General features: G+C 34.9%; 1 protein-coding gene across 2 annotated transcripts in view; it reads left to right on the top strand.

Moving 5' to 3' along the window:
- The window catches only part of map3k7cl (map3k7 C-terminal like), a 48643-nt gene that overhangs the window by 16004 nt on the left and 24628 nt on the right, over nt 1-8011 (top strand). The gene's annotated exons all lie outside the window — the stretch shown is intronic.

Genomic DNA, 8011 nt, shown 5'->3' with positions numbered 1-8011 from the left:
TAATTTTTTAATTGATTGTTTTAAAAAAGTTAAGTTTTTTAACCAAATCATTTTTAATCTTGTACCTTTCTGGGGTTTTTTGCACTATTTTTATGCAATTTAACTGTTTTTTTTTAATATATAATATTCTGTATATATATATATATTTATATATATTATTTATTTTATTTTAAAGTTTTTTCAGTTTTTTTTCTTATATTGATTTTTTTGAAAATGGTATGAGTCAATTTAGAATCGAGCGATTCTGATGTGAATCATGTTTTGTGCATGTGTTTTGTGGGATTTCCTAAATTTACGCTTATAGAAAATATTTTAAAATATTTCGTGTTATTTGTTTGAAGAAATTAATATATTTTAAAAATATATATGTATTTTTTAATTGATTGTTTTAAAAAAGTTACGTTTTTTAACAAAATAATTTTTAATCTTGTACCTTTCTGGGGGGGTTTTCTCACTATTTTTATGCAATTTAACTGGGTTTTATTTATAGAATATTCTGTACATATATGTTTTTGTTTTTTTAAGTTTTCAAAATTTTTTTTTGTCTTATATCGATTTTATTTGAAAATGATATGAGTCAATTTAGAATCGAGTGATTCTGATGTGAATCATGTTTTGTGCATAAACTTATGTTTATAGATAATATTTTAAAATATTTTTTAATATTTGTTTAAAAAAATGAATATATTTAAAAAATATTTTTTTTTTAATTGATTGTTTTAAAAAAGTTAAGTTTTTAACCAAATAATTTTTAATCTTGTGCCTTTCCGGGGGTTTTTTGCACAATTTTTATGCAATTTAACTGGGTTTTATATATAGAATTTTCTGTATATAAATATATATATATATATATATATATATATATATATATATATATATATATATATATATATGTTTTTTATTTTAAGTTTTTTTTTCTTATATCGATTTTTTTGAAAATGATAGTCAATTTAGAATCGAGCGATTCTGATGTGAATCATGTTTTGTGCATAAACTTATGTTTATAGATAATATTTTAAAATATTTTTTAATATTTGTTTAAAAAAATGAATATATTTAAAAAAAAAAATATTTTTTAATTGATTGTTTTAAAAAAGTTAAGTTTTTAACCAAATAATTTTTAATCTTGTACCTTTCCGGGAGTTTTTTGCATAATTTTTATGCAATTTAACTGGGTTTTATATATAGAATTTTCTGTATATATATATATATATATATATATATATATATATATATATATATATATATATATATATATATATATATATATATATATATATATATGTTATTTATTTTAAGTTTTTTTTTCTTATATCGATTTTTTTGAAAATGATAGTCAATTTAGAATCGAGCGATTCTCATGTGAATCATGTTTTGTGCACAAACTTATGTTTATAGATATATTTCTTCCTACAAAATGTATTAATGCTTTAATGATGCATGGTTGTCATGACAACACATAGGAGCTGCATGTCTATGTAGTAATCCTATTGTTTTGTCATGCCCGCAGCTAATTTTGTAATGGCCCGCGGCAAATATAAAAAAAATAAAAAATAAATAAAAAAAATATTAATAATTAAAAAAAAAAAAAAAAATATATATATACAAAAGTGTAATAAAAGAGCAAACAGGTGGAATGTATATATATATATATATATATATATATATATATATATATATATATATATATATATATATATATGTATGTGTGGGAAAAAAAATCACAAGACTATTTCATCTCTACAGGCCTGTTTCATGAGGGGGGGTACCCTCAATCATCAGGAGATTTTAATGGGAGCATTCGCATACCATGGTTTATATAGGGCACAGAGTGGGTGGGTACAGGCTGGTGTAGGGGCGTGGTGATTGGCTCATGTGTTACCTAGGAGGTGTTTCCGTCTATGGCGGCATGCTGTTACAATTTCGCTGCGCTTGTTGAGGGATGACAGGTCTGGACGGTAAATAATAAACAGTTTCTCTTTCAAGCATAGGTTGCATCTTTTATTACCACTATTGTAAGGTGTGCTGGATGCAAGAATTTGCCATGTTATTGAATATTCAACATTATTGTCTTTGAGGTCCCAAATGTGTTTGCTGAGTTCTGTGGTATTTCGCAGGTTTTTGTTCCTGAAAGAAGCCTTGTGATTGTTCCATCTGGTTTTGAATTCTCCCTCGGTTAATCCTACATATGTGTCGGATGTCTTAATGTCCTTGCGTGTTACCTTAGATTGGTAGACAACTGATGTTTGTAAGCACCCCCCGTTGAGAGGGCAATCAGGTTTCTTTCGACAGTTACAGCCTTTGTTAGTTTTGGAGTCGCTCTGTCCGGGGGCCGACGGCTCATTTGCAATTGTTTTGTTGTGGTTTGAGATGATTTGTCGTATATTGTTCATGCAGCTGTAGCTCAATTTAATGTTGTTCTTGTTGAATACTTTTCTTAGGGTGTTGTCTTTGGGAAAATGTTTGTCAATCAGATTGAGGAATTTGTGTCCAATGTTAGTTGAGACGTTTTTGCTGTATGGGGGGTTGTACCAGATGATGTCTTTTCGTTTTCTGTTCTTTTTTGGCTGGTTTCCTGGCGTGGGTTCATAGGTGAGGGTGAAATTGTATCCGCTTTCATCAAGGGCTTTTTGGTACGGGGGGGTTGCTTGGTCAAATTCAGCTTTGCTAGATGACAGCATCGATAGCCTTTTATTGATTCCGGTAGGTATTCTTTTCGTGGTGGTGGGTGGGTGGTTGCTGTCATGGTGCACGTATTGGAGTGTTGTGTTGGGTTTCGTGAATGGTTGGTAGCTGTTATTTCTCAGGTTGAAAGTGACGTCAAGGAAGTTGACGGTTTGCTTGTTGGCTTCAATCGTGATCCGTAGGCCGTTCTCTTTGAAAATTGATATATATATATATGACTTATTTTTAACACTTTTATAAGTGAGGCCTTTTTAGATTTTTTGTGGATTTTTTTTAAACTGTATTTGCTAACAAAAACAGAATGAATTCAAGTTAATGTTGTTATGAATCATTGACATTTAAGGCTTCAGTTACTTCACATCAAATATTACACTTTGTAAAAAAAATGTTGGGGGAAATGTTGCATATTTTCTGTGTTTGCCATAAAACAGGTGTTTATTTAAGAAAAAGGGCATAAAACGAACAATTCATAGTTTACATTTAAAAAGATTTTATAACTACTTACAAACCCTGTTTCCATATGAGTTGGGAAATTGTGTTAGATGTAAATATAAACGGAATACAATGATTTGCAAATCCTTTTCAAGCCATATTCAGTTGAATATGCTACAAAGACAACATATTTGATGTTCAAACTCATAAACATTTTTTTTATTGTTTTGCAAATAATAATTAACTTAGAATTTCATGGCTGCAACACGTGCCAAAGTAGTTGGGAAAGGGCATGTTCACCACTGTGTTACATGGCCTTTCCTTTTAACAACACTCAATAAACGATTGTGAACTGAGGAAACTAATTGTTGAAGCTTTGAAAGTGGAATTGTTTCCCATTCTTGTTTTATGTAGAGCTTCAGTCGTTCAACAGTCCGGGGGTCTCCGCCGTCGTATTTTACGCTTCATAAAACGCAGAAAAAACTGCTTCTCGAAAGAAAAAAATGACAAAACTGCCTGTAACTCCCACTGAGAAAGTTGGAAATACATTAAACAAAAACCTCTATGTAGGTCTTACTTAGACCTACTTTTCATTAATTAATTTCCTCGGGCAAAAATCAACAGGAAGTTGGCAATTCCCCCTTCAAGACATAAAAGTACTAAAAACAGTCACTTTTGCCTCTTTGAGCTGTAATTTGACCCCCTTAACATGCTTCAAAACTCACCGAACTTAATACACACATCAGGACTGGCAAAAATTGCCATCTAATAAAAAAACCTAACCCCAAATCTCAAAATTGCGCTCTAGGGCAATTTTTGAATAAAACGCAGAAAAAACTGCTCCTCGAAAGAAAAAAATGACAAAACTGCCTGTAACTCCCACTGGGAAAGTAGGAAAGACATGAAACAAAAACCTCTATGTAGGTCTTACTTAGACCTACTTTTCATTAATTAATTTCCTCGGGCAAAAATCAACAGGAAGTTGGCAATTCCCCCTTCAAGACAAAAAAGTACTAAAAACAGTCACTTTTGCCTCTTTGAGCTGTAATTTGACCCCCTTAACATGCTTCAAAACTCACCGAACTTAATACACACATCAGGACTGGCAAAAATTGCCATCTAATAAAAAAACCTAACCCCAAATCTCAAAATTGCGCTGCGCAATTTTTGAATAAAACGCAGAAAAAACTGCTCCTCGAAAGAAAAAAATGACAAAACTGCCTGTAACTCCCACTGGGAAAGTCGGAAAGACATGAAACAAAAACCTCTATGTAGGTCTTACTTAGACCTACTTTTCATTAATTAATTTCCTCGGGCAAAAATCAACAGGAAGTTGGCAATTCCCCCTTCAAGACAAAAATGTACTAAAAACAGTCACTTTTGCCTCTTTGAGCTGTAATTTGACCCCCTTAACATGCTTCAAAACTCACTGAACTTAATACACACATCAGGACTGGCAAAAATTGCCATCTAATAAAAAAACCTAACCCCAAATCTCAAAATTGCGCTCTAGCGCAATTTTTGAATAAAACGCAGAAAAAACTGCTCCTCGAAAGAAAAAGAATGACAAAACTGCCTGTAACTCCCACTGGGAAAGTCGGAAAGACATGAAACAAAAACCTCTATGTAGGTCATACTTAGACCTACTTTTCATTAATTAATTTCCTCGGGCAAAAATCAACAGGAAGTTGGCAATTCCCCCTTCAAGACAAAAATGTACTAAAAACAGTCACTTTTGCCTCTTTGAGCTGTAATTTGACCCCCTTAACATGCTTCAAAACTCACTGAACTTAATACACACATCAGGACTGGCAAAAATTGCCATCTAATAAAAAACCTAACCCCAAATCTCAAAATTGCGCTCTAGCGCAATTTTTGAATAAAACGCAGAAAAAACTGCGCCTCGAAAGAAAAAAATGACAAAACTGCCTGTAACTCCCACTGGGAAAGTTGGAAAGACATGAAACAAAAACCTCTATGTAGGTCTTACTTAGACCTACTTTTCATTAATTAATTTCCTCGGGCAAAAAATCAACAGGAAGTTGGCAATTCCCCCTTCAAGACAAAAATGTACTAAAAACAGTCACTTTTGCCTCTTTGAGCTGTAATTTGACCACCTTAACATGCTTCAAAACTCACCGAACTTAATACACACATCAGGACTGGCAAAAATTGCCATCTAATAAAAAACCTAACCCCAAATCTCAAAATTGCGCTCTAGCGCAATTTTTGAATAAAACGCAGAAAAAACTGCTCCTCGAAAGAAAGAAATGACAAAACTGCCTGTAACTCCCACTGGGAAAGTTGGAAAGACATGAAACAAAAACCTCTATGTAGGTCTTACTTAGACCTACTTTTCATTAATTAATTTCCTCGGGCAAAAATCAACAGGAAGTTGGCAATTCCCCCTTCAAGACAAAAATGTACTAAAAACAGTCACTTTTGCCTCTTTGAGCTGTAATTTGACCCCCTTAACATGCTTCAAAACTCACCGAACTTAATACACACATCAGGACTGGCAAAAATTGCCACCTAATAAAAAACCTAACCCCAAATCTCAAAATTGCGCTCTAGCGCAATTTTTGAATAAAACGCAGAAAAAACTGCTCCTCGGAAGAAAAAAATGACAAAACTGCCTGTAACTCCCACTGGGAAGGTCGGAGAGACATGAAACAAAAACCTCTATGTAGGTCTCACTTAGACCTACATTTCATAAATTGACAACCCCCAGCAAAAATCAACAGGAAGTTTGCTATTCCCTCTTCAATACAACATTTTTGTAAAAACCGGTCACCTGTCTTCAAACATTATCTCCTCTGAGCACGTTTGTTGTTTCGGCTTCAAACTAACACAGGAGAGAGATTGAACCCTTCTGATTAAAAGTTGGCGAAAGAGTTTTGATACCTGCTCCGGTTTTGATTTTATGACCCTTCAAAGAACCGCTGGACACAAGTATTGGGACACTTACACTGGACAAAAGTATTGGGACACTTGGGACTAAAACTTGACAAAAGTATTGGGACACTTAGGACTAGCACCTGCCAAATATGCGGGCCCGACCAATGCTGCTTGCAGCTTTAATTAGGGCCCGCATGGCCCATTGTATAAGGACTCCCAAAGGGAGTCCTTATACAATGGGCCATAAGGACCTATTGAATTTGTAAGGTTTTATTCTTTATTCTTTATTCTTCCGCCGCCACATTAAACTGTAATTTGACCCACTTAACATGCTTCAAAACTCACCATATTTGACCCACATATCAGGACCTGCTAAAATTGCCTTTTTTTTTAAAAACCGAACCACAAAACTCAAAATTGCGCTCTAGCGCCCCCTAGGAAAAAAAAAACTAGACTGCCTGTAACTCCCACTAGGAAGGCCGGAGAGACATGAAACAAAAAACCTCTATGTAGGTCTGACTTAGACCTACATTTCATAATAGTACATTGTTGGGCTAAAATCAACAGGAAGTTGGCAATTCCCCCTTCAAGACAAAAAAGTACTAAAGACAGTAACTTTTGCCTCTTTGAGCTGTAATTTGACCCCCTTAACACGCTTCAAAACTCACCAAACTGAACGCACACATCAGGACTGTCAAAAATTGCCATCTTATAAAAAACCTAACCCCAAATCTCAAAATTGCGCTCAAGCGCAATTTTTGAATAAAACGCAGAAAAAACTGCTCCTCGGAAGAAAAAAATGACAAAACTGCCTGTAACTCCCACTGGGAAGGTCGGAGAGACATGAAACAAAAACCTCTATGTAGGTCTCACTTAGACCTACATTTCATAAATTGACAACCCCCAGCAAAAATCAACAGGAAGTTTGCTATTCCCTCTTCAATACAACATTTTTGTAAAAACCGGTCACCTGTCTTCAAACATTATCTCCTCTGAGCACGTTTGTCGTTTCGGCTTCAAACTAACACAGGAGAGAGATTGAACCCATCTGATTAAAAGTTGGCGAAAGAGTTTTGATACCTGCTCCGGTTTTGATTTTATGACCCTTCAAAGAACCGCTGGACACAAGTATTGGGACACTTGGGAATAAAACTTGACAAAAGTATTGGGACACTTAGGACTAGCACCTGCCAAATATGCGGGCCCGACCAATGCTGCTTGCAGCTTTAATTATCATTAAAGCTGCAAGCAGCGTTGTTCGGGCCCGCGTATTTGGCAGGTGCTAGTCCTAAGTGTCCCAATACTTTTGTCTACTTTTAGTCTGAAGTGTCCCAAGACTTTTGTCTAGTGTACCTACCTTGTCTGCATTGTGTGGGCACGTTGGTGCTTCCTGCTTTTGAGCAGCCATCTTAAAAAAACAGCACCGCAGGAGCATCAGTGCAGCGGGTCTTTGAAGGGTCATAAAATCAAAACCGGAGCAGTTATCACAACTCTTTCACCAACTTTTAATCAGAAGGGTTCAATCTCTCTCCTGTGTTAGTTTGAAGCCGAAACACGTGCTCAGAGGAGATAATGTTTGAAGAAAGGTGACGGGTTTTTACAAAAATGTTGTGTTGAAGGGGGAATAACAAACTTCCTGTATATTTTTGCTGGGGGTTGTCAGTTTATGAAATGTAGGTCTAAGTGAGACCTACGGAGAGGTTTTCGTTTCATGTCTCTCCGACCTTCCCAGTCGGAGTTACAGGCAGTTTTGTCAGATTTTTCATCCGAGGAGCAGTTTTTTGTGCGTTTTATAAAAAAATTGCTGTAGAGCACAATTTTTGGATTTGGGGTTAGGTTTTTTCATTAGATCATAGTTTTAGCCAGTCCTGATGTGTGTGTTTAGTTTGGTGAGTTTTGAAGCATGTTAAGGGGGTCAAATTACAGCTGAAAGAGGCAAAAGTGACTGTTTTTAGTACTTTTTTGTCTTGAAGGGGGAATTGCCAACTTCCTGTTG

This window comes from Nerophis lumbriciformis, linkage group LG09 (assembly GCF_033978685.3).
Source record: "Nerophis lumbriciformis linkage group LG09, RoL_Nlum_v2.1, whole genome shotgun sequence".
In the NCBI taxonomy this organism is placed as follows: domain Eukaryota; kingdom Metazoa; phylum Chordata; class Actinopteri; order Syngnathiformes; family Syngnathidae; genus Nerophis; species Nerophis lumbriciformis.
The sequence above is the reverse complement of the archived record's forward strand: the minus strand, read 5'-3'. Positions and strand labels throughout refer to the sequence as shown.